General features: G+C 38.3%; 1 protein-coding gene across 2 annotated transcripts in view; it reads left to right on the top strand.

The window, feature by feature from the left end:
- Nucleotides 1–1,530: 1,530 nt before the first annotated feature.
- The window catches only part of RAP1B (RAP1B, member of RAS oncogene family), a 46,649-nt gene continuing 20,344 nt past the window's right edge, over nucleotides 1,531–27,835 (top strand). The window contains exons 1-2 of one of the 2 annotated variants that reach the window (XM_019918410.2): nucleotides 1,543–1,686; nucleotides 8,609–8,777. The gene's annotated coding sequence lies outside the window, so the exon portion shown is untranslated. Of the gene's footprint in view, nucleotides 1,687–8,608; nucleotides 8,778–27,835 lie in introns of both variants that reach the window. The other variant, XM_019918409.3, reaches the window with a different exon arrangement.

The following is a 27,835-nucleotide window of genomic DNA, read 5'->3' as shown; positions in this document are numbered from 1 at the left end:
CAGGCTTTCAGACTTCTCAAAGTTTCATGCAATAATTGAAAAGTTAGTAAAGTCAATTTATTTGAAATTCATTCATTCAGAATTTACAATATTTCCTACAGACTGCTCTGACACGTGCCTTTGAAATTCCCATCAAAAAACGGTTTTTCTAAGGAAACAGAAATTACCAAAATATTCAACATATTCAGTTAACCTAAATCGTGAAACACCTAGAAAGCACTTATACAGAAAACTTAGGATAATTATAGTTCATTCTTATCTGTTCCTTTAGTTTTCAATTACTAGTATTCTTAAAAGGAGTGAAATTAATCATATTTTTTGCTCATCTTCCAAATTCATAAAAGTTCATAAAAATTTATTTCAAGAATGCCTGATACGGCTTCCCTGGTGGCACAGTGGTTGAGAGTCCACCTGCCGATGCAGGGGACATGGGTTCGTACCCCGGTCCGGGAAGATCCCACATGCCGCGGAGCGGCTGGGCCCGTGAGCCATGGCCGCTGAGCCTGCGCGTCCGGAGCCTGTGCTCCTCAACGGGAGAGGCCATAACAGTGAGAGGCCCGCGTACCGCAAAAAAAAAAAAAAAAAAAAAAGAATGCCTTATAACACAGGGCCCAGTTAAACTCTGAACTAAGCAAAAATTAGCCTTTAATGACCCCCCAACCCCTACTTTTCCCTGCATATTTGCCCATCTTTGAATATTTTTGCTCTCTCTTTGAATATTTTTGCCCATCAAAACCCAGTTTTCATAAAAAAGCTAATATCTTGTATAAAGGGTAGTCGTATTTTAGTCTTTTCTCTAATAATGGTAAATTCCACTGTTAAGTTCCCACCCATTTTGAAACAAGGCATTTGGAACAGAAAGTCCTTTCTGTTGCCCAGTAGTTACATCATAGACCACCTATGGGTAACCCTTTAAAGTACTCTAGTCACGCATTTAAATGTGCGATTTATTTTACTCATATAAATAGTTGATTTAGGTACAAAGTTGTTTGGAATCTTGGATTAGTTAACTGAGTTTGACAGGATAATTTGCAAAGAGTTGTCCTGGGTGAAGACGCTTGACAATTCACGAGAAACCACTTCAAGAATGAAAAAGACTGTGCCCTATTCAAGGCACCCTCACGGGAGCTCTAGGTGTGGAAATTGAGCGCTGTTACTTCTCCAGCCACTTTCCCCAGCACAAAGGAGTACGGGAGCACCAAATGTTTGGTGGCGTTGGTGACTGAATTACAGTTTGCATGAAAGGCACCTTTTGAATTCGTACGGTTTTTAAGCTCTTCGCACCGTTGTAACCCGCTAGGATTTGGGAAGCCGAGGGAAGGCCGAAGAGGCAGTAAGAGGGAGAGAAAAACACCGCGGGTGAAACGCCACGAAGAGCGCCGCGCGCTCCCGGTTTGCGCTGCGGGGACGCGGAAGGCCCCGCCCCTCGGCTCCCCTCGCCCCTCCCCTAGGCCCCGCCCCTTCCCGGCCGCGCACCCGCGCGCCCCGCCCGCGGGCGGAAGCGAGAGCGAGGCTGAACGCTTGACGTCAAGGCGACACCGCCAAACCTCGCCCAGAGTCAGGCGTGTAAGCCAGCCGGAGCGGCGGCGGCGGCGGTAGCGGCAGGACCGCCGTGGCGCCGGTAGCAGCGACCCGGAGGGAGCGCGAAGCGACGCTGGCTGCGGGGACCCGGTGACAGCGTGAGAGGTTCGCAGAGTGCGTGCGTGGCCGCTGAGGGGAGCGGCGGCGGTGGCCGCGCGGGGCGGGGGCCGGGCGCCGGCAGAGGGGAGCGGGTGGGGTGCGGCGCGGGCCGGGCGGGGCGCGCGCGCGGCGGTCAGGGGGCCGGGGCGGCGGCGACGGCGGCCTGAGAGCGCGGCAGGTGGTGCGAGGGCTCGGGCCCGGCCGGCGAGTGCGCTGCCTCCCAGGCCGGCGGGCATGAGCCGCCGCCGCCGCGGGGGAACAGCGCGCTTTGCGGAAGGGGTCAAATGTCTGAAATATGGCGGAGGAAGTGAGAGCCCGAGGACCCCCCCCACCCCCACCCGCCTGCTCCCTCCTGCCCGCGGCCGCCGCAGCCTCTCCCGCTGCCCGCGGTCCCCCGCCGGCTCCCCGTAAGACTCGTCCCCCCTGCCCCGGAGCCCCCTCGCCGGCCGCCTCTTTTCCTCCTGGGTGTGAGTGGAAGTTAGAACGGAAACCAGAAAGTTATCCTTTGAGGAGACCCAGCTTCCCCCAGTCCCGAGCTGGGGCGAGGAGCGTTCGGGGGAAACCACTCCCCGGCGTCCTGCGGGCTCGAGCCTGACAGGGAAAAAGTTTGCCTGAAACGGGGCTGGTTTGCTCCATTTGTTGCGGGAAGTGGCAGGAGGAAGGCAGCGGAGGGAGCCCCACCTAGTCTGGCAGCGGCCACCGCGTAGAGAAAAACTGTTAAAGGGGCCTTTCCCTTCGTCAGCAAGAGGAAATCTCTTTCTCTTACAGAGGGAGAGAAAATCCAGGAAGTTTGTCTTCTCTTTTTCGCCATCTCGATGTGTGTAATCCTAACGTTGACTGTCAGCGCCGTGAATCTTATTTAAAACTACCCCCAATGAATCGGGCCATCCGAATATTTCTTGTGGAAAAAAGAAAAAAACCTGATGGCTTTTGGAGAAAAGATCATCCTTGCTGAGTTTAAGCAGACGATTTTCTTCCCCTTCTCCTGATCCCCCACCCCCTTTTATTAGTTCAGAACCATTTTTGCCCTGCAGCTCTTGTGTGAACATAAGCAGTTCTGTGTTACAGTAACGGGAAATCACATTTTTAACGGGGTAGAAAGTTGACCCTAAATGAAGATTGTGATTTTAATATTTTAAAATTAATTCAACCTGATTGGATTTTTGTTTTGCTAGTAGCACAGCATCTAATATATAAATATCTAAAATATAATTTATCATGCTTATAAAACTTAAAGGTTCCAACTCGTAAATTCATTTTTTAACCCTCTTTTTTGTAATTAGAATGCTATTTGGACTTGTTCAACAAAACCTTAGCTTAGCAAAAAGTAACATAAAAAGGGTAGACGTTCATTTAACTTAAGGCTGGTATTACTCCTAAAAGCTGACCCTTGAATTGTGTTTGAGTCATATGGAGTCATGGGACTTTTTAAGGGCCGGAAAGGGCTATTTAGATCATCCAGTCCCACCCTCTGATTTTACGGAGGAGGAAACTGAGGCCTGGAAAAGATAAGATAACTAGTCAGTGGTCCTGCTGACTTGTAGGACAGTAACGTACCATAATAGAGAACCTGGAGGGAAATATATGACATTTTTATAGTGAATTACATTTTACAGAGAATGGTCGTCCCATCATACCCCAAAAAAGGTGAGTACGTTAGTCAAACAGTGTAGAATCATTTGGGTAGTTTCATTACCAGGTTTTAAGAGAGGAAGTTGATATCAGAATGGTGAATTAACTTTAAGGACACAGAGCCCTGAATGATAGTCTTATTTGAGCCCATCCGTGCTTTTGATCTCTGCACTACGGGAAAGTAGTTTCACTTGCATTTTCTTTTTGTCATTCATAATAAATTGTGAAGCTCCCTTATCTGAAGAAGCCGGAAAGTAAGTCTTTGAAACACGTGTATCCAGTTTGGTTTTAATGTGCCAAGTATGGGAATACAACTGAAGAACCCAATAATAAACTGGCTTAATTTTAAACTTTGGTGTGGGTTCATGAAAATGATTGCTCTTTCTGCCCCTTCCCACCCTCCCCCACCCTATGAAAGTCATCTCTCTTCCTTTCTATGACAAGCGTCACTTCCTACCTCCTGTTATCATTATATGTGTTTTTTCTTATCCCACTAAATTATAGAGTCCATGGACAGGATGTGTTCTTTGCACAGAGACAATACCAGTTTGTTAAATGTAAACACCATGAGGGTAGGGACTTGGTCCATTTTATTTTCTACTGTATCTTAGTTACTAGAACCTTGCCTGTGCACATAGTAAGTGTTCAGCACTTAGATTTAGGGATTAACTGTAATAAACATTTAAAGAGATGATATTTGAAGAGAACTTTGTCTTCCTTCAAAAAGAAACGTTTCCACATTGGTTTTGGAACCATTTTAAGTTTACAAATTGATTTCGATTTTATTCTCAAAACAGTCCTTTACTGTGGAATTTCAGTATTTTCTCTTAGCTGTGTAAAGGGAAAGTGAGCCCCCATGGTAAGGAGCCACCATGTAAGGAGGGTCTAGCGAGGTGTGATAGGGAATTCATCATAAAAAACTTTGATCCATGTACAGTAGGATCTTACAGGTGTATCTTCCAATATAATTCAAGATTGGTAGAAGACCTATGCAGAGATTGATAACATAGTAACTAATTATACATGTTGTTTTAAATATAAAGTCTAAGATTTGAATGAGAAACTGTCCATGTTCAGTTTTCTTTGACTTCTGTTGTAGGTATTTGATCAATATTTATTAAGGCAGTGAAATTAAATAGGGAAACTGGATCTCATACAAATAGGATTTGACTGATTTTGCAAAGGTGTCGTTTATTTTTCTTCCAAAAGTGTAAGTAGGGAGTTTTATTATTGAATATCAAGGTCTTACTGGTATGCATTTGTCGTCATTTTCCCAAAGGCTCAAAATAATGTGTTTCTGTGTTATGTATTGGTAAAGAAGGGGTGGGTATTGATCTGTAGTGTTTAGATTTGACTGGCACCAGGAATAGTTTAGTATTTATGAACTGAATATTCAAAAGCTGTCTTTTGTATTATGGCAGTAGTGTCACATGTTCAGTCTATAGAAAATCTTGATGAAGATTGATCTTAAACTCTGTAAGACCATATAGGGTTGTGACTAAATTTATGCCTTGATTTTTCTTCCCCCTCCTATAATTTTTGAGACCCTTAGAGTCAGAGATTAGGCTGAAGTTTTTACAGTTACCCTTTTCAAATTGGATTTCTTTTAGAAAAAGTTAAGAAACAGATATTTTGGCTGATGCAATGATTCATTGTTAACACTGGATAGATTTTTCAGCAAGCAGGAGGTCTGTACTGTGGCTTACCCTTGTGCTGAAAGCCTGATGTTTTTCAGTGTTAAGATATTTTGCAATAGTACTTAAAGGTACTAATTACCATTTGAGAACTTAAGTCTTTTCATTTATTAGTCCTTTGGAAATGTTATGAACACAATGGAAGCATTAGGTGCAAGGAATAGGATGAATTTATCTATTTGCAGTAAAGACTGGCTTGCTGTATAATGTCTTGTACTTTGTTTGAACCTAGTTGATCACTGGATTCTAAGACCAATCCCTTTAGTCATAGAATTTGTATTTTAGAGAAGAAAGACTATCAGGAACTTTTGTGCTGCCTTCAAAAAATTAAAATCACTTCTTAAAATACACCACTAACAAAAAGAAATACCACTTCTCCATACTTCCTAACACTGGTGTGTTTATTCCCAATGTTAGTCAAATTAAGGCTACAACAGCAACTGATTATTATTTCAGTAGCGATTTATGAAGAATTTTTCTTTGCATCAATAGTGGATCAAAATTTGTAAACAGTTTCCAAGGAACCTTAAAACTTATAAAAGAAAGAAATGAATATTTGGGGAATTCCCTGGTGGTCCAGTGGTTAGGACTCCCCACGTTCACCGCAGAGGGCCGAGGGTTCAATCCCTGGTCAGAGAACTAAGATCCCACAAGCCGCGCGGCGGCCAAAAAATAAAAAATAAAAAATTACAACATAGATTGCAGAATTTCCATTTGGTTTTTACTATACAGAACAATATTCTGGAGTATTACCACACTTAAAATTATATATGAGGTGCTCAGGTACTAGAAATGTGTTCACTTTCAAATTAATCTTAGTCTAACTATACAGAATAATTATCTAACGTTCTGATTTTGAATTTTATATTGGGCTGGTTCCTAACGCTTAACTCTTGTAGTTATGCTGTTTTGTAATTTTGTAGTTGTATGTGTGTGCGTATGTATGTATGTATTTATTTATTTCAGTGAGACATTTTAAATTTAAGCTGGATTCTGATCCCATGAGATAACTTGCTAGGTAATCTTTTCCAGTGGTGGGGATAGAATGTTTTTAACTGTTGTACAGGCAGACTAAAGATGTTAAAGGAAGAGAGCATCCATTAAAAGTAGTTATACGTAATTTTGAACATTTTCAGTTATTGACTTCTTGGAATCATCACTTTTGCTACATCATGGAGCGTCTTGCTGAGTTTTTCAGTAGTTGCCTTGAATATTTATTTCAGTAAATATGTACTTTTAATTAAATAGTTTTCTCTCCTCTATTTAAAACTTAGCATTTTGTTAAGTAACTTTATTTTGAAAATATACAGTGAACTAATTGCCCCATTGGTGGATCACCTTTACCTGTTGCTTTCCTCCTCTTTGCCTTGTGGGAAGGGCACAAAGATGAAAGAAAATCTGTTTGTCCATTTAATAACAGTTTTTGGCAAAAGCTTCTAGAAAGGAAATGGAAAATGTTATGCAAAATTCTAATTATCTGAGTTTTCTATAATTTATCCTTCTTATTAGAATATATTTTTCAAGTCACTGTATTCTATAAAAAGGGGGGGGAGTTTCTAAAAGTTCTTAGTTACTGGGAATGAAGACTATAAATATAAGCTCTTTTTGTTTAATTGATAGTTTGTAGGTGTCAAAGTGGTGTGCATATCGCATCCAGCTGTTACCTACGTGTTGTTAGATTGCAGTGAGACTACATTATGCTAACATAGTTATAGCTGCTGCTTCTAAGATTTATAAGTTATCATTAAGCTCCTCAGTAACTATAGCAAAACTTGGGAATTCCTCAGGAACTTTGAATTCTGTACTGTACAGATAATAACAAGGGATAGTAATGAGGTATATAAACATGTGCATCTGTTATTCTGCTCTTGAAATTGTTGAACTTGAGATTTTGCACTAAAGTGTTTTGAATACAGAAAAGTATAATGAAGAAAATAAGTATTGCTTGTAATCATACCAGTGCAGTGAGATTTTAGGCAAAGTTTGTAAGCTTTCCGAACCTCTTTGCTTCCTCAGTGGGAAAGATGACGTATAAAGCTTCTGTTCACCTGTAGCATCGCTAGTGCCAATTGAAGTTGATTAGATTGCTTAATTTTTAAGATTCCTATTAAGGTATGAATGAGAAGTAAGGAAGAATAATTGTGATTGTGACCAAATAAATTGTGTAGCTCAGTGGTTTTTAAAGTATGGTTCAAGGAATCCTGGGGATTGCCTAGACATTTTGAGGGAGTCTACAAGTACAGAACTGTTTACAATAATACTGAGATGTCCTTTGCCTTTTCTCTGTGTTGACATCTATACCAATGTACAAAAGCAAAGGTGGGTAAAACTTTTGACATCTAAGAACAAATCAGGTGAGAGTACCTCCCTGTATTAGCAGTCATGGTACATATCCTTCAGTGCCATGCACTCACAGTTTAAAAAAAAGTCTAAATGCACTTGATGAAGAAGTAAAAAAAAAATTATCAGATCTCAACTTTGTACATATCATTTTAATGTACTGTGACAAAATAGGAAGTATGCTTAAAACGCTTTTTCTGCTGTCATACTGAAATATGGTTGCCTCTAGGGAAAGCATTTGTGTGATTTTTGAGTTGCAAGCTGAATTAGCCACTTATTTCATGAACACCATTTTTACTTAAAAGAATGCTTGACAAACTGAAGAAGTTTTTCAGACTTGGGTATTAGACTGACATTTTCTCAAGAAGCGAACCTGGATCTTTAAAAGGAAAAGATTGACAGTATTTATGGGCAATGATAAAGTTCTAGTTTTCAAGGGAAAATTAGAATTTTGGAAGATTTTTCCGATGATATTGGTGATGTTAATGGACATGATTTTTAAAATAATGTATAATGAAATATGTCAATATTTGAAGATCCACATGACTCTGTAAGCCAATATTTTCCAAGTCACCAGTGCATGATATTATAAGATCACGCAAGGATAAGAAACAAAGTTCTAGCTAGACCAATGGATCATTTTTTTTTTAATTTATTTATTTTTGGCTGCGTTGGGTCTCCGTTGCTGCGCACGGGCTTTCTTTAGTTGCGGCGAGTGGGGGCTCCTCTTCATTGCGGTGCATGAGCTTCCCATTGTGGTGGCTTCTCTCTTGTTGCAGAGCAGAGGCTCTAGTAGGCACGTGGGCTTCAGTAGCTGTGGCACATGGGCTTAGTGGCTCCGCGGCATGTGGGATCTTCCCGGACCAGGACTCGAACTTGTGCCCCCTGCACTGGCAGGTGGATTCTTAACCACTTCACCACCAGGGAAGCCCCCAAGACCAGTGGGTCTTAATGTGAATGTAGAGTTTATTGATAAGGTTACCCATTCCAATATATTTCAGCCAATTGAGTTTTGGTATAGTATCAAAGGAGAATATCCACATTTATCTGAAAGGCCATTAAAATATTCCCAAATGTCTGGTTATTATTTACTTTTTTGTGTGTATTACTCATTTTTCCATGCTTTGCAGTATATTGAACATATTTTTGTTGGAGGAGTAGAGAAGAATAGGAACCATAGATAAATGTGAGGCAGTGTTTTCATGTGCTTTATCTTAGAATCTCATTAATATATAATCATTTTAAGTTTAATTTCTTTGCAGTTTTTTCCATTGAGCAGTCCATTCAACTTGCTGCGCTGCGCTGCTTGTGGGATCTTAGTTCCCCAACCAGGGATTGAACCCAGGCCCTGGCAGTGAAAGCACCAAGTTCTAACTACTGGACCGCCAGGGAATTCCCCCCATTCAACTTTGGATTGCAGTAGGAGATTAGGTAATTGTTATTTTTTAAGTCAATTTTTGGTTTTAATACTTGTTTTGTACGTCTGATTACTCAACCGTAGATAGGTTGCTTATATGTTCAAGTTTTGACATAACCCTGAACAGATTTTTATTAGTTGACTTTCACAATTTTAGGATATGTAGTAGCTTTCATGTAGTAAAGCTATGTACTTTTTCCCACTTCTAGTTTAATCATGTGTCCTTGACCTGAGAATTTGATGTCCTTGACCTGAGAATTTGATGTTGTCTAGATACTTTTCCAAAACAAATAAGAATGTTTTTACCTTCTGGGAGAAAGTTTTTTCTTTTTCATGTTTATTTAAGAATAATTGTAGCAATCCTTGTTAAACAACTCTTTTCATAAAAGTCATGTCTTAGGACCATTCCAAATTTTAAAGGATTTTTAGGACAACCTGCATTTGGTTCAAGTAACAAGTTTCAGGTTATGAAAGAAGTAAGATACATAAGTTGTAGTTTGTAGTTTGTAGTTTGCACCCAGTTTCTTGGAAATTTAGTGCCAGTTATTTCCCTAGGAATAATAAAATGGGTGTGAATAAAGAGAGTATTGAGTCTGAACACCACTGTTTGTAAGAACAGGGTTGGCATCAGAGAAAGAGAAAGATTCGGAGTGGTTTAGGGAAGAAATAAGTGTAAAAAACTAGCTTCAGGATAGCTTCAGGGAATAAGCCCTATAGAATTCCTGCCCCCATGAGCTAATCCCACAGTAGGGGGCGTTCATTTAATAGGAAGCTTTAGTTCTCCCTATATTAAATAATTAACTGGTCAGCTGTTCTGAATTAGGGAACATACTGAGATCATATTTTATGTCCTGGACATCCAAATTAGTCACAAAGTTGCCACTCACTATTGCTTATATAGTTTAAGTTGCTAGCTGAAAAATGTTTGAAATTCCCTGTATTTTAGGTTTTTTATACTTAAGTTTTTTTTTCCTCCAAGAGCCTTGTCACCTTACTTGATCTTCGTTGAACAAAGAGAATACAGGATTTGCAAGCTTTTAAGGACGGAAGAGCATTTATAAAAGTTTTCTATTGTTTCCATGAAAGTGATGATGGTGATAATAGTGAAGAGGTAGAAGGGCAGGAAGTAGAACAGAAAAGAGTGAAGACGGTGATTAAGAGGTTCTCTTTCTAATGAGCAGGGCTGCTGTTACTGCTATTCACTTTAGAGTTCTGGTTGAGCAAAAATGATAAACTCCACTTTGAAAAGCACTTACGGTGCTTTAGTGATTGATACGTCTTGTCCACCAGTGGGTCCTATGTAGAGGATAAATTGATATTTTCTGTCAGTTAGAGATTATGGTATTAGAGTAGAAGTTTCATAATTATGCAGTGTGAGTTGAGAGTACTTTTGCTCTTTTTACTCCCAACAGGCCCTTATGCACTTTTCTCTGAACCTTCAGGTGCTCGGATTGGACACTTACTTATTTCACTTTTTCTCATAAGTTTTAACTGATTCCATTGAGCATGAGGGCTAAACTGAGAAATGATGTGCTAGTTTTGCTTTTTTGTTTGTTTGTTTTAGAATATGCTGTATTTATTTTTTGATGTGGACCACTTTTAAAGTCTTTATTGAATTTGTTACAATATTGCTTCTGTTTTATGTTTTGGTTTTTTGGCCCCGAGGCATGTGGGATCTTAGCTCCCCCACCAGGGATCGAATCTGCACCCCCTGCATTAGAGGCAAATTCTTAACCACTGGACCGCTAGGGAAGTCCTGATGTGCTAGTTTTGACTAGTTTGATTCTACCCTGTTTAAGTAGCATGGTTTAGTAGTGGTAACTTTGAGCTGTGTGATCTAGGCTTCAGTTCCCTCTGGCACAGGCCATGAAGCCTAGAACAAGTTAACTCCTCTCTTAGAACTTATCTTTATGTAGACAAAGTTTGATTAACAGTTAAGGTATTTTTGAGCTCTAAAATCCTGTGTTGCTGTGATATCACCCTTGTTAAAGCCGCAGTCATCTTTGCCTGGACTCCTGCAGGAACTTTCTAACTTGTTGTCATTCCTCAGTCTTCACCCAGAAGACAAAGTCATCCTTTAAAAATGTAAACCAGATCATGTAATACCCTCCAGTCCCAATTTCCTACCCCAGTGGCTTAAAATAAAAACCAGGTCCAGTTCTTGCTTACTTCACAACTTTATCTTCTTTCCATTGCTCACTAAGCTCCAGCCATACTGGACTTCTTTCTGATCTCGACCCCACCAGCCCTTTACCACCTTTTGAGTTTTTGGTGCTTACAACTGCTTTCTGTCTGTCATGCTCTTTCTTCAGCTGTCCGCAGTTCTGCCTTAGTCTGAACCTTACATCTCAGTTCAGATGTCTCATCTGCAGAGAAGTTTTTCCTGATCACCTTATATAAAGGACTATCCCCTCTTTATTACCTTCACAGTTCTTACCAAATAATTATATTTATTTATTCATCTATCCTCTCTTCCCCTCGAAAATGTTTCAAGAGAGAAGAAACACCATGTCACTTTTCCAACACAGTCTCAAATGGTAATTGGCACACATAGTAAGTGCTCAAATTTGTTTTATTTTAATTGAAAGAATACATGAAGAGTTCAGTGGTTTGTCCTTATTAATTCCCATCATAGGCTACTTCTTACACTAATTTTTTTAAGTGTTACATTTATTTCCAACTATAATCCCTCATTACTTAGGGCATCTGTCTTTTGAGGAGTCGTTCATCTGACTGCCTATAATTGGAGCTGGTTGATCTCAGTTGCTGTATGTTATGATTAAATTGAGTAGTTATGCACAAAAGGTTCTTAGCAAAGACATGAAAGTTTAATCATCATGAAATGTAAATAGTTCAAAATAATAATAATACCCAAATGAGTGATATAGATGAGTGCTTATAGAATCAGAGGAAGAAGTGAAAACCTTTAGGCTTTCGTAGTCCAAGAAGACATTAAAAATGAGGTGGGGGCTTCCCTGGTGGCGCAGTGGTTGAGAGTGTGCCTGCTAATGCAGGGGACACGGGTTCGAGCCCTGGTCTGGGAGGATCCCATATGCCGCGGAGCAACTGGGCCTGTGAGCCACAACTACTGAGCCTGCGCGTCTGGAACCTGTGCTCCACAGCAAGAGAGGCCCCAATAGTGAGAGGCCCGCGCACCGTGATGAAGAGTGGCCCCCGCTTGCCACAACTAGAGAAAGCCCTCGCACAGAAACGAAGACCCAACACAGCCCAAAATAAATAAATTAATTAATTAATTAAAAAAATGAGGTGGGATCTGTACATGATATTAAAAGGGTACGTAAGTTTTAGACTAACAGTGAATCAGGGTAGACAACAATTTAGAAATTGAAAAGTGCAGAGAATGTTTAAGAGAGTATTTTGCTCTAGTACATGTTTGTGAAATGGATTATAGGTCTGTAATACCTTACCTGTATAACCCTTGGTGCCAGGTATTTTGGAATTCAGAACTTTTTGGAAAGATTTATTTTGCATATTAGTAAGAGTAATCAAGCACTTAATATTTCTAAAGTGAAATATGAATAGTTACACTTAATGGGATAAATAAAAACTAAATAGCCGCACATCAGTGCTTGGGTGAAGTTTTGCTGTGAAAAAAATTTATGTTGGGTCAGGTTTTGCCGCTAAATTAAACTTGCAGATTTCAGAGATTTTCTGATTTCAGAATTTCTGTGAGAAGTGGGTCTGAAATAGTTGGAAAGGCTTTACTCTTTATTACTTTGTGTCTTTGGGGAGGACATCAAGGTCTGAAAATGTTAGTTTGAGGCAATTAGCTTAGAAACAGTTTCTGCCAAGGAATTTTTGACACAGACTCAGGGTGGAAGGCACTACTGAGGGTGATGAGTCTTTACAGGTATGGGAGAACCACCTAATTCCTTAGAGTCCGGTTAAATGTTTGGAAGTAGTGGAGATTCATCAGTGTATATAGGTGCCTGGAAAATAGTAAATGTTAAAAAAAAGTGTAATGCTTGAGAGCTCATATTTTAGATGCGATTTCTTCTTTATCAGTTTTTAAAGTCTTAAACACTGCAGTTTGTGTCCCAATTGATAGATTTGTAAGAATTACATAATGCATATAATTGTGAGGTAAGAGCACAAGAGAAGGTTAGAATAGGAATACTGTAGGACTAATGTAATCTGTTTTAACATCCTTGATGGAATCACTTGGTATTGACAAGGAAAGAAGTAAATATCTGAAGATGCTACTTTGAAACTCAGGATTGATTATAAGAAGTGCCTGCTAGCTTTCTGTGTTTTCCCCACTGCTCTCCTTATTCTTGCAACCTAATTAACACCCAGATTCAGTCCTCATTGTCGTTATCCATTCATTTGGTGTATATTAATGTCCAAGAATGAAGACATGTGTGTGCTATTTTTGTATATTGACTTGTATCTTATAGAATTGCCAAGATAGGCATGTTTCAAAACTACTTTATAAAAAATAAAAGTGCTTACTGACCTAATAATTATGCAAGTAAGTGGAATAATGTATGGAAAAGCCAAATGTAAGCATTATTTATGGCTTACAAAGTGTGGCGTGCCTTTTATTTTTCTAAGTGGTCTTTATTATACTGGGTACTAAATGCCTCTTTGAATAAACTGAAGAGGCTAGAGTATAAAAGGAAGAACTGTTACATTAGTCTAAAACAACTTTATAAGACAGCTAGCTGCACAAGCCAGTGTGGGCATTAACTAGCATAAACTGCTGATTAGATTAAGATGTTAAAATTATTAGAGAAAACTATGAGAAGTACCTGTGCTTCCACTGTTTTTTGTTAGTTGGTTAATTTTTCTCCTCTGAACTTGTGGCACATTTACTAGGGGATTTTCCATTAGGAATGTCCTGGTCTTGAAATTTCATTTAGAATGTAATGCAGATTATAAACCCACAATCTGAAATTATGGCATTCTTATTATGGCTTCAAATGCATTTGGGGGCAGTCATATTAAGCTTTGTCTTAATCTTAGGAAGGTAACAGTAAAATGAAATAAAAAAATTGTAGTCATTTGTTCCTTCTCTCATGAAAGACTAATTCTGTTTATTTCTGAATTCAACCTTGTGTTGAAATAGACTGTAAAATTGTTTAAAAAATGTTCCCCCATCCTTGTGGAGGGTGGTGTATTATAAAATCTGAGTATCTATGTTAAAAGAAATATTTGTGGCATTCTTCCAGTCATAAAAGTGGGTGTGGTTTGTTCTGGAGTCCTTACCCTTAACTTGAATTCTGGTCTGTCTGCTGGTAGTAAAGAGCCTCACTTTGATTTCTTAAAATGCATGAAAGCACATATTTTCCCTAACTACTGGGGATATCTCTGTGGTTGATGTAATCATCTCATTCTGCAACCTATTCAGCAAACATTATTGAACACCTTCGGTGTAAGTGTTACATTCTGGAATCACAAATTCAGGAGACTTGGAGAAAATGTGGCTTCACTAGGAACAGAGTAAAACATCTGGTTAACCTTCTTAACCCTTTGCAGTGGTGGTGTCCTTTTTTTCTGTGACATGTGGAAGCTAAGATGTTAAGAGTGGATTATTTAAATGACTGAGGATTATTTAAAATACTGATTTCTGGAGACCTGAGGAACACAGAGACCTTCCTTTTCTGTGCTAAATTAGGGGACACTTACTTGGAATCAAAGAAGACTAATAATATGAGCTCTGATAGACCCTGATCTTTCTTTGCTAGGATATAGGTCTTAGGGTCTTAAGGAGGAAGGGAGGTGTTAAGAATCTTCCAGAGGTGCTTTTTAAAACTTACACACACACATACACACTCCCACTCCCTACAATAATCACAGAAACCACTGCTCTAATGTCACTTTAATTTCTCCCAGGCTTCTGGGTCTTCAGATTTAAATTTGATCTGACCTTGAGACATCGCCTCCCACCATTCCCATCAGTGATTTTGTTTTGCCACCTCCTCAAATACCCTATGCCTGGCTCCTTAACTTCCTATCATGCCAGGGTGTGGCCCATATGGGCCAGGCTACATCTAATAGAAACATAATATCTGATGAAAAATGTCTTATTATATGGACATACAGATGTGTGTGTTTACATTTATCTTTAGAGAGACTCATCAGTGTCTGAATAGATACAGACCTAAATGAGTCTTGATGTATAACCTTGCTTTATAGAAAATGAAAATGGTAGGTTTTTCAGCCTCTCTTGGTAGCTAGGGTGCAAGTACTTAACATAGGACCAAGACACAAAGGATTTTTCTGAAACAAATCTGAAAGGAAACTTTGCAGAGCCCTAGTGGCATGAATGCTTTAATCTTAAGCTGTTTATTATGTTAACTACTTCCAAAATCAAAGTGAGCAGATTTAATAGATCAGATTTAGCTCCAAATGTAAAAATTTAGTGCTTTACCCAAGATGCCCTTTTCAGTTTTATCTGTAAAGCTTGATGGAGTTTTGGGATATGTTGGGGTCCTACATTAGGTTCCCCTAATAACACTGTTTTTTATCATCCTCACAAATGGCCTTGACAGCTGAATCTGTTGACTAAGTGTATAAGGTGCCTGTTGAATGTTATAAAATAGAGCAACATCAACTATGCCAGAACCAAAATTGTTTTTGATAGACAGTCTTAAGCATTCAGGTGGACCATCCTCAGTGATTCCTTTCAAGGTTTTTGTTGTTGTTGTAGAGGTTTTTGCGTATTATTTTGCAGCTAACTAATTCATCTTTGTAAAACTATCAGACAACATGTTAGCTATGTGAAATATTCTACAGCAGAAATTTTCAAATGTTTTTTAGTTACAGTCCTGTTTCTCCTTTCCCTAAACCATAGTAGACATTGATAATTGAGAACTCTTTCCCTTTGAGTCCAGAATCATTATTAACACTGCACTCCAGGTAGCCATTAATATTTTGAGTTGCTGTTTGAGCTAAAACCCATTTGCCACCAGTGAATTAATGGACAAGATCTATCCTTATCTCTTCCAGGGCATATCAGCAAACTTTCTGTAAAGGGCCGGTTAATAAATATCTTAGGCTTTGTGGACCACGTATTCTCTGTCACAACCACTCAACTCTGCTGTGTTAGTAGGAGTAACCATAGACAGTACGCAGTTGTATGGCTGTGTTGCAACAAAACATTATTTACGAAAAACAGACATGGTGAAGTTTAGCCTGTGGGCTGGAATTAGCCAACCCCTGCTCTAGGGCAAGAAACTGGTTTTGATTCATTCAACAAATAATTGCCTTGTGTATTCCAGGCACTGTGTTAAGTGTTGGTTATGCAACAATTAACATTATACATAGATCTCTGGCCATGAACTATTTAAGCCTTAACTGAGTATTTTTTATGCTTTAGGCATATCCAAAGGGGCTTTTTGAGGAAAAATATGGCCTGGCCCATACATCTGCCTCATTTGTCAGTACAAGTGAGATCTTAGGCAAATACCCTAAGTACCATGTTCTGTGGTCGTGGTGTTAACTAAAAGTAATCTCATCTCAGTATGCTTTAAATATCAGATGCTGTGGTATCAAAGTGAACATCCTGTTATTAAAAGGGGGAGGCTTAAGATGTGTGGATCTAGTATCTGTACTGCCTGAACATAGTAGGTACTTAGTGTTCGTACGGCGTTGTGGGATAAAACTGAAATTACCAGTTGTCTTAACTATCTTCTGCCAGTCCCTTGCAACTTCTTTCCTCTATGCAGCATATTGTTTCTGACCTCTTAATTTTGGTTTTCATTTTGTTACAGGTTTTTCTTGCAAATCAATCCATGCATTTTAAAAGTAGGCCACATATTAATCATATTTAATAAAATGCTTAACTTTTCTAGATGTATTGTCCAGATTTCTGTTAGAACTCCTTTTATTTAAAAAGTAGCTTTAGGGCTTCCCTGGTGGCGCAGTGGTTGAGAATCTGCCTGCTAATGCAGGGGACATGGGTTTGAGCCCTGGTCTGGGAGGATCCCACATGCCGCGGAGCAACTAGGCCCGTGAGCCACAACTACTGAGCCTGCGCGTCTGGAGCCTGTGCTCCGCAACAAGAGAGGCCACGATAGTGAGAGGCCCGCGCACCGCAATGAAGAGTGGCCCCCACTTGCCACAACTGGAGAAAGCCCTCGCACAGAAACGAAGACCCAACACAGCAAAAATAAATAAATAAAATTAATTTTTTTAAAAAAAGTAGCTTTAGTTTTTCTCAATATTGGTATGTTTTTCTTCAAAATATCCAGTACTGTTGATTACAAAATGAGTCAAATCTCTTGACTAATACTCAGAGATCTTCATTATCTTAACTGTAGACTCTCTTGCTATTTTTTTTTCCTGTCCCTTTGTACCTTGAGGTCCACTCAGACCGTGCTTTCTACTGTAGTCTAATCATATTCCTACATTTTGCTGCCGACCTTTTTCTGAATTTCCATAGTATTTTTGTTTTTCTCATGATATTTTCCATGATTTTTGTCTCACCTTTCTTACAAAATTGTAAGCTTCTTGAGAGCAAGTATGTTTCGTTCATCTTTGTAACCCTTGTGATCACTTGCACTTAATGCATATTCAGATACTAATTCTATGAAAGCTATACTTTTCTAATTAAGGGACAGTGTTCCTTCATGACAGATTCCTTGAATTTTTATCCAAATGAGAAAAGTCGTGTCAAAATACATTGTAAATTGTAAAGGCCATACAAATATTGTTTGTTACCATACACACTCAAACTTTGCTCTTATACTAAGTGATGTACACAGTTTGGTTTTTAGTGTCCATGTTTTATTTCAGAGAAGAGTATGATCACATTGTGAAAAAAAAATAAGCTTGTTGTACATTTGCAAGATTTTTTTTTTTTATTGATTGCCGGGAAGATGTTTTTATTTATTTATTTGGTTGTGCTGGGTCTTAGTTGTGGCAGGCAGGCTCCTTAGTTGTGGCAGGCGGGTTCCTTAGGTGTGGCATGCGAGCTCTTAGTTGCGGCATGCATGTGGGATCTAGTTCCGTGGCCAGGGATCGAACCCTGGGTCCCCTCGCACTGGGAGCGTGGAGTCTTAACTCCTGCGCCACCAGGGAAGTCCCTGCAAGATGTTTTCTAAGCCTTCACAGTTCCACATCTTTAAAATTATGAAACATGAGAGGAAGCAAATTCCTATCAATATGTATTCCACAAAAGACGACCAGCCACCTTGTTTTTCTCAGGACTGAGGATTTCTTGGGACATAAGACTGAGTGCTAAAATCAGGACTATTGGTCACCCTGATTTCACTTTGATGTGGCTATCTTTTTTGCTTATCACTGTGTTAGCACAGTTTAATAAATGCCTGGTAACTAGACAGTTGGCTTAGTGGGAGAGGGGTGTTGGGACACTTGGGCTTTTATTTCTTAAGTTTCTGAATATTATTTATTTTGGATAGATGTTCTTTAATATTCAAATGAAAATACAGAAGTGCATTTGATTAATTATTTAGGAATATATTTGTGTATGACATCATGGTGTCCTTATCAGAAGGTGGTGCTACTAAATTTCTTAAAATTGTATCATCTGTCGGATGATTAATGCTTTATTTAAATGTACTTTATTAGATATAGCAAAGTCCTAGGCAGCTTGAAATTTTCCTCTTAAAGCGGTTTAAGCTTTGATCACAGATTAACAGAGACAGTGTTTGTAAGGAAACATCTAGGGTAGTGTGTGCCTAGTCATTCCTGTGCTGCAGTTAGCTTTTGTATGTGTTCATGTTATGTAAATCAGAGAACACCATGGCTGAGATCTCTCTAATAGCAGGTATATAACTTAAAGTGGCTACTAAAAATCCTTACAAATTTGGTCAGCAGTTGAGCCATTGTGGGACATAAACTATTCTGAGACATGCACTGTGCCTGGTAGTATTGATGGAAAGGAGCCATTAAAAATATTGTTACTTATACCAAAAAGATGTCCTTAATTTGATTAATCTATTGGCTAAAATAGGCTCTTCTGGGATGGTGTGCTTGGTTGTTATCCTTTCATTATTTTTCTTGTTTTAAGAATGTGAATAGAGTCCTTTTGTTATTTTAGCTTTTTATGGTTCTTTTTGCCACCTTGTGAGACTTGCCAGCTTATATCATGGACATTGTTGAGCCTTTAAAGCAAGTGTATCCAACATTATATTCCTGTATAGAAATGTAAAGGTCAGATTTGGGTGATGAAAAGACTTGAGAAGACAAGAAAATGGGAACATTTAGATTAAAGTCAAAAAAGAATGGTGTCCTTTTCACAAGAGAAGGAGGAAATCTGCATTTCTTTGCTTGTAGTAGTTTTTGTTGATTTTTAATAGATACATTTTATTTTTAGACTAGACCTTAAAAGAATGTTGAGTAAACACTAGCAATGGTGTCACCATAGCCGTAGTATCTATTTATTCCTAGAGAAATCAGAAATAGGATGTAAGGTGCTTACTTCTGCCCTGTTTACAGAAGGCTTAAGATAAAGAGGAAAAGGACGAAGGACCAAGTCCAAAGACACAGTCTAGGCAAGTGATTTTTATATGTTATGGTTTATTGTACATACAATACAAGCTAGTCACTGAGTATTTTACACTGAGAAGCTCATTAAGCCTAGAAAGATTTTTGGTTTTGTACAGTGCTAATTTTTTCTGTTCATATTCCTTTTTCTCATAAACTGGCAAAAGACTCCATCAAAGATAAAGGCTTACAACTAAAATTATAAAACCTTAAATTGAGATTTGTAATCATCTAAATAAATTGTATATTTCAAATTAATACACCAGAAATATTGAGTGAAACAAATTACACATGGTACATTTATAATCTTCCTAAACAAATCAGTGTCCGTTCTGTACCTGAAGCCTTTTGAACACAGGCATTGAGCATCTTCTTTCTAATCGCTTTGAGAATAAAAGATGCTACTGCCATGTCCATACTGTTGTCAGTTTTTCCTCCATTGTCTTTGAGACCTATTCCAAAAGATAAAAGATACCTACTAAACCAAGTGTGTTCCTCTTAGGCTCCCTATCTGTTTTAATGGTGTCACTATCCATCTTTTTGATCATGCTGCATCTCATCTTCCTTTCCTCACCCAGTGTTGTCTGTCCTCATGTTCTCTTGAGTCTGACTTAGAAATTTCTCAAATATCCTTTCTCTTTATTCCTTCTGCCACTACACTGACTTAGGTCACCATCTCTTACCTGCATTAAACTCCTACTGAATTCCCAGAGTTCAGGAAACTAATACTCTGCTTCTGTATTCTTTCTAAAACACAGATATGTTCATATCATTTCCCAACTTGCAAACTTTGTTTCTGTTTCTTATAGAATGCAGGTCAAGGCTCCCCTTCCTCTTGTACCTAACCCCCTTCCCCATGCACTCATGATGTAATGAATTCTCTCATGCTAGTCCTTTTTCCTGGAATGCCCTTATCTCTCAGTGAACCTCCCTATTCCCTTAAAATATCCACTGGTCTGGCTTAAATATCCACTTAGTGAAACCTTGCCTGATATATCCTTACAGTCAGACAGTTCTCTTCTCTGCACCCATAGCATTTTGTTCTGTAAAATTGACTTGATTGCGAGCTAACACAGTACAAACACTATAAACATTTTAAAGTTCCATACTTACAAAGCATCTTCTGGGATGTAAAAGCCACCGAAATATAGCTGTCATATTTGTTTTTTCTCAGATTTCTGGAATGCCCTACCTCTTTGTCTTCACAGTTAAAACTAACATCTCTAATCTGTTCATGGACATTCAAGTGTATAGTAAATTAACGTTTTCCCTTCATATTTGCATCCTGTATCCCCCCTTTTTCCACATGAGAAATGAGAGTTCTTATGAGGTAATGGAGTGGAGAGAATGGAATTGATTTCAGAAACATCAGGGTAGAATGGATCAGACTTGGTAATGGGGTGGAGAAGAGAGACAAATGACAACTCCTTAGGGTATACAATTTTCTGTAGTATACTATAGTATGCTTTTGAAGTCTTATAGGTGCTTCAAGTTTTAAGCACTGTAGACAGCTAGATAGGATAAAAAAATTTTCAAGTACCATTTACTGACTGCTTATTTTGTGTTAAGCATTTTGCATGGAATAATTTATTTTATTTGAAATTTTTTTTAATTTTAAGAAGTACTGTTTTTTCCCATTTTCAGATGAGGAAATGAGGCACAGAGAGGTTAAAATATCATGACCAAGGTCACTTAGCTAATATGTGTTAGAACTAGCATTCTAATCCAGGAAATCAGATCTAAAGTCTATGCTTTTTTTTTTTTAATTAATTTATTTATTTTTGGCTGTGTTGGATCTTTGTTGCTGCGTGCTGGCTTTCTCTAGTTGCAGCGAGCGGGGGCTACTCTTCGTTGCACTGCGCAGGCTTCTCATTGTGGTGGCTTCTCGTTGCGGAGCATGGGCTCTAGACGTACGGGCTTCAGTAGTTGTGGCATGAGGGCTCAGTAGTTGTGGCACACGGGCTTAGTTGCTCCGCAGCATGTGGGATCTTCCCAGACCAGGGCTCGAACCCGTGTCCCCTGCGTTGGCAGGCGGACTCTTAACCACTGCGCCACCAGGGAAGCCCTGTGCTCTTAACTGTTGTTATATTTTCCTATTTTACCATTTGTTTGTTTGTTTTTTCAATTTAAAATACAGTTAACTAAGGCCTCCGTGTGAGTGAGTATGTGTGTGTGTGTATCAGATTCTAAGATATATAGCAAATAATACAGTTAATGTCCATACTTGGGTTACCTAAATTCAGTTCAGAAGACACAGCAGATTTTGAGTTATGTATGCCTATAGAATTTACAGCTAGATCTGACAGAGGAAAAAAACTGACAGGTTAATTTTTAGGACATGTCCAAGGACCTGGGGAGCAGGGGAGAGGAATCTGTCAGATCCCTCCAAATCCAGCCTGTTTGGAGGGATCTGATAGAAACTAATATGGTGATCTTGAGCCCCCATTATTTCTTCTTGCCTGATTTTGAAACATTTTTGGGATCTCTGTTTTTTTTGTCACTTAACTACGTTGCTCATGTATTGTTGACTGAGAAATCTATTAAGATTTCTTTATATGGTTTTTCTGCAGTTGTTAGATTAGTGATAAATTTTTATGCTGTAGTTAATATATTCTCTCAGAGATGTGATCAAGTACTGAACTTCGAAAGGTAACTACAGTGAAAAGTCCAATAATAAAACTGGAAACATGACTTTAAATTGCATGTCATAGTATATGTTAGAATAAGCTTCATTTACTGGCAACATTAGTCCATGAAAAGGGTAAAGGAAGAATTTTATTCCTCTGTGAGGTGTTATAAATATGGTCAGAATAGAGAAAATGCTGTAAAACAGTTTGACAGTCTACAAATTCTATGCTCGACTAGATTTAGAAATCTAGTTCACAGAGAAGACCTTTCTTGGCAGAATTTAAGTTAGTAAGATTGGAAACATTTTTAAAAGAGGGTGTGAGGTAATGTTTGGACCTCTTAATTTTTCCTCCAAAAAATAATTTTTTAATCTGCTCAGAAGTTTTGAACACTGTCATTGTGTCCAAAAGATTAGTCCAGTTTCTTTTAATGTTTGAATTAGTTAATTTTATTTAGGAGTGAGAAGAGAGCACAGTAATCCTCTTTAGCTGCTAAAATACTACTTCGGGAGTTGGAGGCGGAAAGGAGAAATCAAGTATCATCTCCCCAGAAAGTGCTTAGTGGGAGTAGTGTCACTTGACTTCAGGAACCAGTAGTTAAGTGTTTTTACTTAGCCCTTTATTTATAATTTAAGATCACAGAATTTCAAACTGGGGGGGATGAAAGGGGGGAGGTCGTAGCTGAACAACTTGAGGATAGGAAAATTGCTAGTTACCAATGTTTTGGAAGAATTTTAATTTGACTGTAGCTATTTGGAGAATTTTAATGGAAAGGAACTATGAAATGTCGCTGATCACTTTTTAAGTATTGTTTCTTATTATAACCTATTTTTTACATTTATTAATGAGACTGATTTAAAGAATAAGTCAGATTAAAAATAATAATAAATAAGTCAGATTATGGGGTTGAGAGTAGGTGTCTCTGGAACCCAAAAGTTGTTGGTTTTAATACTATTTGTGCTGTAGAGCTTTTTTTTTTTTTTTTTTTTAAATTCCTGGCTGCTTTGGGTCTTCGTTGCTGTGTGCAGGCTCTCCCTAGCTTCAGTGAGTGGGGGCCACTCTTTCACTGCGGTGCACAGGCCTCTCATCGCCGTGGCCTCTCCTGTTGTGGAGCACGGGCTCTAGGCACCAGGCTTCAGCAGCTGCGGCACACAAGCTCCAGAGCGCAGGCTCAGTAGTTGTGGCGCACAGGATCAGCTGCTCCGCCGCATGTGGAATCCTCCCGGACCAGGGCTCAAACCCGTGTCCCCCCCCGCACTGGCAGGCAGACTCCCAACCACTGCACCACCAGGGAAGCCCAGAGCATTTTCTTTTCTACTGAAATTTCAATTCCTACAGGGCAAATATAAGAAACTAATATTAAAAAAAAATTTTTTTAAAGATATATGCCCAAAGCATCTCAAACGTTCTTTCTTCTCCTCCCCTCCCCCCCTTTTCCTTTTCTTTTTTTTCTTTCTTTATTTTTTTGGCCACGCTGCGTGGCATGCTGGATCTTTGTTCCCCAACCAGGGATCACACCCATGCCCCCTGCAGTAGAAGTGCGGAGTCTTAACCACCGGAACTCCAGGGAAGTCCCCTCATTTTTTTTTTTTTAAGTCTTCTCTTTTTTATTATTTTTATTTATTTATTTATTTTATTATTTTTGGCTGCATTGGGTCTTCGTTGCTGCACTCAGTCTTCCTCTAGTTGTGGCTAGCGGGGGCTACTCTTTGCTGCAGAGCGCGGGGCTTCTCATTGCGGTGGCTTCACTTGTTGTGGAGCACCGGCTTTAGGCGCACAGGCTTTGGTACTGGCTCAGTAGTTGTGTCTCGCGGGCTCTGGAGTGCAGGCTCAGCAGTGGTGGCGCACGGGCTTAGTTGCTCCGCGGCATGTGAGAATCTTCCTGGACTAGGACTTGAACCCGTGTCCCCTGCATTAGCAAGCGGATTCTTAACCACTTTGCCACCAGGGAAGTCCCCCTCATTTTTTTTTAATGTCAAGAATTCCATTGGAATTCATGACATCTGTCAATAACTGATGAACTTACATGGCAATTTACCTAAAAAAGTAACTTGTTAGTGGTCTTTTAAAAATCTAAGTATTTCTTTCCTTTGCTGGAAATGAATTATTAGTCTTTAGATAGTCATTCTTTTATTCAACAAACATTTCTAGACCAAATAGGGAACACCAAAATAAATAAATAATGGCTACTCTGCATCTAATTGATAATGTTAATGACTAACACTTAAGGCTTTTATAGATAATATATATTCTTATTTAATCTGCCCATCAACTCTGTGAAATTGGTATTATCATTGTCCACATTTTACACATAAAAACACAAGCCTAGAAATAAGTGACAGGTCACTTGTAAATTGCATAGGTGGCCAGTTCTAGGTTTTCTTATTTCTAGAATCCATGTTTTACCACCCTGGGCTGCAAAGGTAGTATAAGTTTTACTTTTAAGTTTTACTTTTATGGTATAAGGAAAAACTAAGTTTGGTCCTCAAACTTAGCCAAATGGCTTCTTTATTTATTGATAATGAATTAGCCACACTTGGTTAAGGAATGTCTCTAAAAATATCAGTTGATTATTTGTTTTGCTTAAAATATAGGATTGCTTTGTGTTATTGAAACATAGGTCCATCATTTAAAAACAAAGAATCAGTGTATTTGCTTTTCAAGATAATCTTGATTTCAAGCATTTTCAAGGTAACCTTGTGGATACAAATTTTGTTACTGGATTAATATAACCAAAGTTTCCTTAATTCCTTTGGTTTGATGGTGTATTATATTTTATCCTGGATAGGATTAAAGCAGTCTTTAATTAGAATCTATTATTCAATGTTTTATGGGTCAGCCTGGTGACATTTGGTCCCCACTCCACATTTTTTGCATATTTTATATATAGACTTCTCCTTTACAACCACTTTTTACTTCTTTTTATATTTTACTTCCCAATCTTAATCCCCATAATCAATATGTATAATCCCCTCTACAACCAATCTCTTCTTTTGGGGTGATAGTTGAAGAGAAGTATATTTCCTGAGGGAGAATCTCATGCCCATGCCCTAATCTTAAATTACTTTGAAAGAAGCCTTAACTGCACAAAGCATCTTGGACTAGCATGCCAGAAGGAAGAAGAAAATGTAGAAGGCGTTTGCATCTTGCCTTGGTTGAATGCCCAGTAGTTGTTGACAGATTTTCCCATAGGACAGCCTATGAATAGGGAGATTGTCCTTATTGTTTCCAGTCTTTTATTTAGTTTTATCTATATTATATTTGAAAGATGATAATTCTAAAATGTCTATATAATATTAACCCTCCATTATGAAGTTAGGAAAAGAATATTTACATTATCATTAAATTTTATTACAAACATAGAATTTTACAATTGACCCTTGAACAACACGAGGGTTAGGTGGACCAATACACGTGCAGTCGAAAATTCAAGTATAACTTTACAGTCAGCCCTGAGCATCCAAGGAGTCAACCAACCTCCAATTGTGTAGTACGTATTTATTTTTAAAAATTCATGTATAAGTGGATCCCACATGGTTCAAACCCATGTTGTTCGAGGGTCAACTGTGTATCGTTTTTTATATTAATTAAGAAGAGGGAATATAACGTTAGGATACTTTAAAAATTATATCTGAATTATAATTCTTCAAAACTTGATGTAACAGTACATTTTGGAATTGAAAGGGACCTTAGAGTTCATCCAGTCCAGAAGTAAAAAACTGGTGTCCAAATCTCCGTAACTCAAATAGATTTGTTGGTTTTCACAGTATTCACAGTTTTTAGAATTTGAAAGATTTTAGCTGTATAAGCATTCGCTCTATTTGGCTGCAATCCACACCATTCCCTAATATTAACACCTTGCTGCTTGAGGCATTTGCATGCCTACCGGGCTGAGTAAGGCATCTCTGCTCAATACTTCACTTTCCCTTATTTCCTCATTTTACAGACAAAGGAACCTGGAAATTGAGAATAAATTTATTTATCTCAAATTATTTAACTTCTAAAATAGAGCCAAGCCTCTTAAATCACAAGATAATGTTGCTTTCTACAACTTTTTTCCTCCTCTTAGAAGACAAGATAGTGTATGATTAAATCCTAAAGTATTTGGTGCAGCCTGTCAGAAAGAGGAACGATCAATGTGGGCTGAGATAGTGCGAGGAATACTTCAAAGATGTTTCCTGGACACTACCCTCCTAAGGACTGCATCCTGAGTATTCATGAGTCAGGAGCATTCTCTTCTATCCTGATCTATGTGTTATTCTTTCTACACAATGGGGGGAATCATGAATATCCTCCTGTCCAGAGCTGGCAAAGGAAATCACCGAGGGGCATTTTGTACATGTTGAATAACGGTACCTCCTAAGACCAGCTAATGTTTAGATTCCTCCAGAAATCCCATTTATACCCCTATTAGCAAAGGAAGAAGGGGCATAGAAGCCATGAGCTCTCTCGTGGATCCTAGACAAATCTCTGTGACTCTCCCCAATCCACATTTAACTTCAGCCACAAATTAGTTGGAACATTATCCCACCAAAAATATTAAAGTTACTGAACAGAACAAAGCCTAATGGTAGAGTGTTTTGTTAAAAATAGGATTTAATATCAATTTGTTGAAATGACTGGGTACTGAGCTATAATCTCTCCATTCCCACACTATCTCCCTTAACTTGTTTTATATGCTTTTCTCCATAATGCTTGTCAGATTGACATATTTTATATTGATTTTATTTGTTCCCCCACCCCACCCCGGGGCAGTAAATTATTGGGGCAGTGTCTTTTATTCACTGCTTTATTCCCTTTGCCTGGAACAGAGCCTAACATACAGAAGGGACTCACATATGAATGTTGAATATTGAATGCTATAATACAGTAATCTTGATTAGAAGGTGTCATGTCTTAGGTTTTCTTTTTTAATCATCAGGTTCTAGCACAATTCTTGGTTCACTGTAGGTCTTCAGTAAATGTCAACATGAAGTAAATAGCCAAGAGGTTTTTTTTAGTACATCTGTTTATCATTTTGTAATGCTTTTTAAAATTCCCCCGATGATATTTAGATTTACTCTTATAGTTCTTAATTGGGGACAGTAATATCTGAACTTGGGTGTGCCCTAGGTCTTGTTAAGGAAAAATATGCAATACAGAATGGTAGATAATTGAATCAGTTGTTTGCTTTTTGATATGTACTTTTATATAGTGAATACATTTAGACTAAAACTTTACTGATTTTTATTTTCTTTGACTCATAAATGTCTTCAGAATTTTCTGCTCAGAATCGTTATAGCATCCATTATTGTTTTGTATTTTTGTAAAAATGCCAATCATTTCTGATTGATGAAATATTATCTTAAATAAATTTACTGAACTTTATGTAGAATATGATTGTGTCTTCTTTCCTCAACTTTCATTTCAAGCAATTACAAAGCCGACACTGAAACTTGACTTGAGAAGGAACCATAGGGGTTTTATTTTCTTGTCATTACATATCTTTGCTATGATTTTTCTCTGAGACTAGAATTAAACACTTGCTTAAACTGATAAAAAGAACCAATGAAAGCAAAGATAAGTCTCTAATGTATCACTTATTTCGATTGATCCAGGAGTTGGTTGTAGTCCTACAAATTTTAGGGGATCTATGTAAGTAACTAAAATTAGGAATCTTTAAATGCAAACGACATATAATACCGAAAATTACCCCCTAAATTTTTTATTCATAGATAAGTAGCAGAAATATTTATACATTTGAAAAATTAGTGTAGAAAATAGTTCCAGTTGTAACCATAGTGGAATTTTCCGTGTTTTGATAGTTCTTTACAAATGTAATTGATTTTCTTCATCTGGAATGTTAGATTGTTGGAGAAGCTGTGTGAATCATGCTTCATATTTATAACTGGATAAATGTCTACTTGTGTATATGCACTTTCTCGCTGATGAAGAAGTATAAATGAGAAATGGCACTACTGATAAATTCATTT

This window comes from Tursiops truncatus, chromosome 11 (assembly GCF_011762595.2).
Source record: "Tursiops truncatus isolate mTurTru1 chromosome 11, mTurTru1.mat.Y, whole genome shotgun sequence".
Classification (NCBI taxonomy): domain Eukaryota; kingdom Metazoa; phylum Chordata; class Mammalia; order Artiodactyla; family Delphinidae; genus Tursiops; species Tursiops truncatus.
The sequence above is the reverse complement of the archived record's forward strand: the minus strand, read 5'-3'. Positions and strand labels throughout refer to the sequence as shown.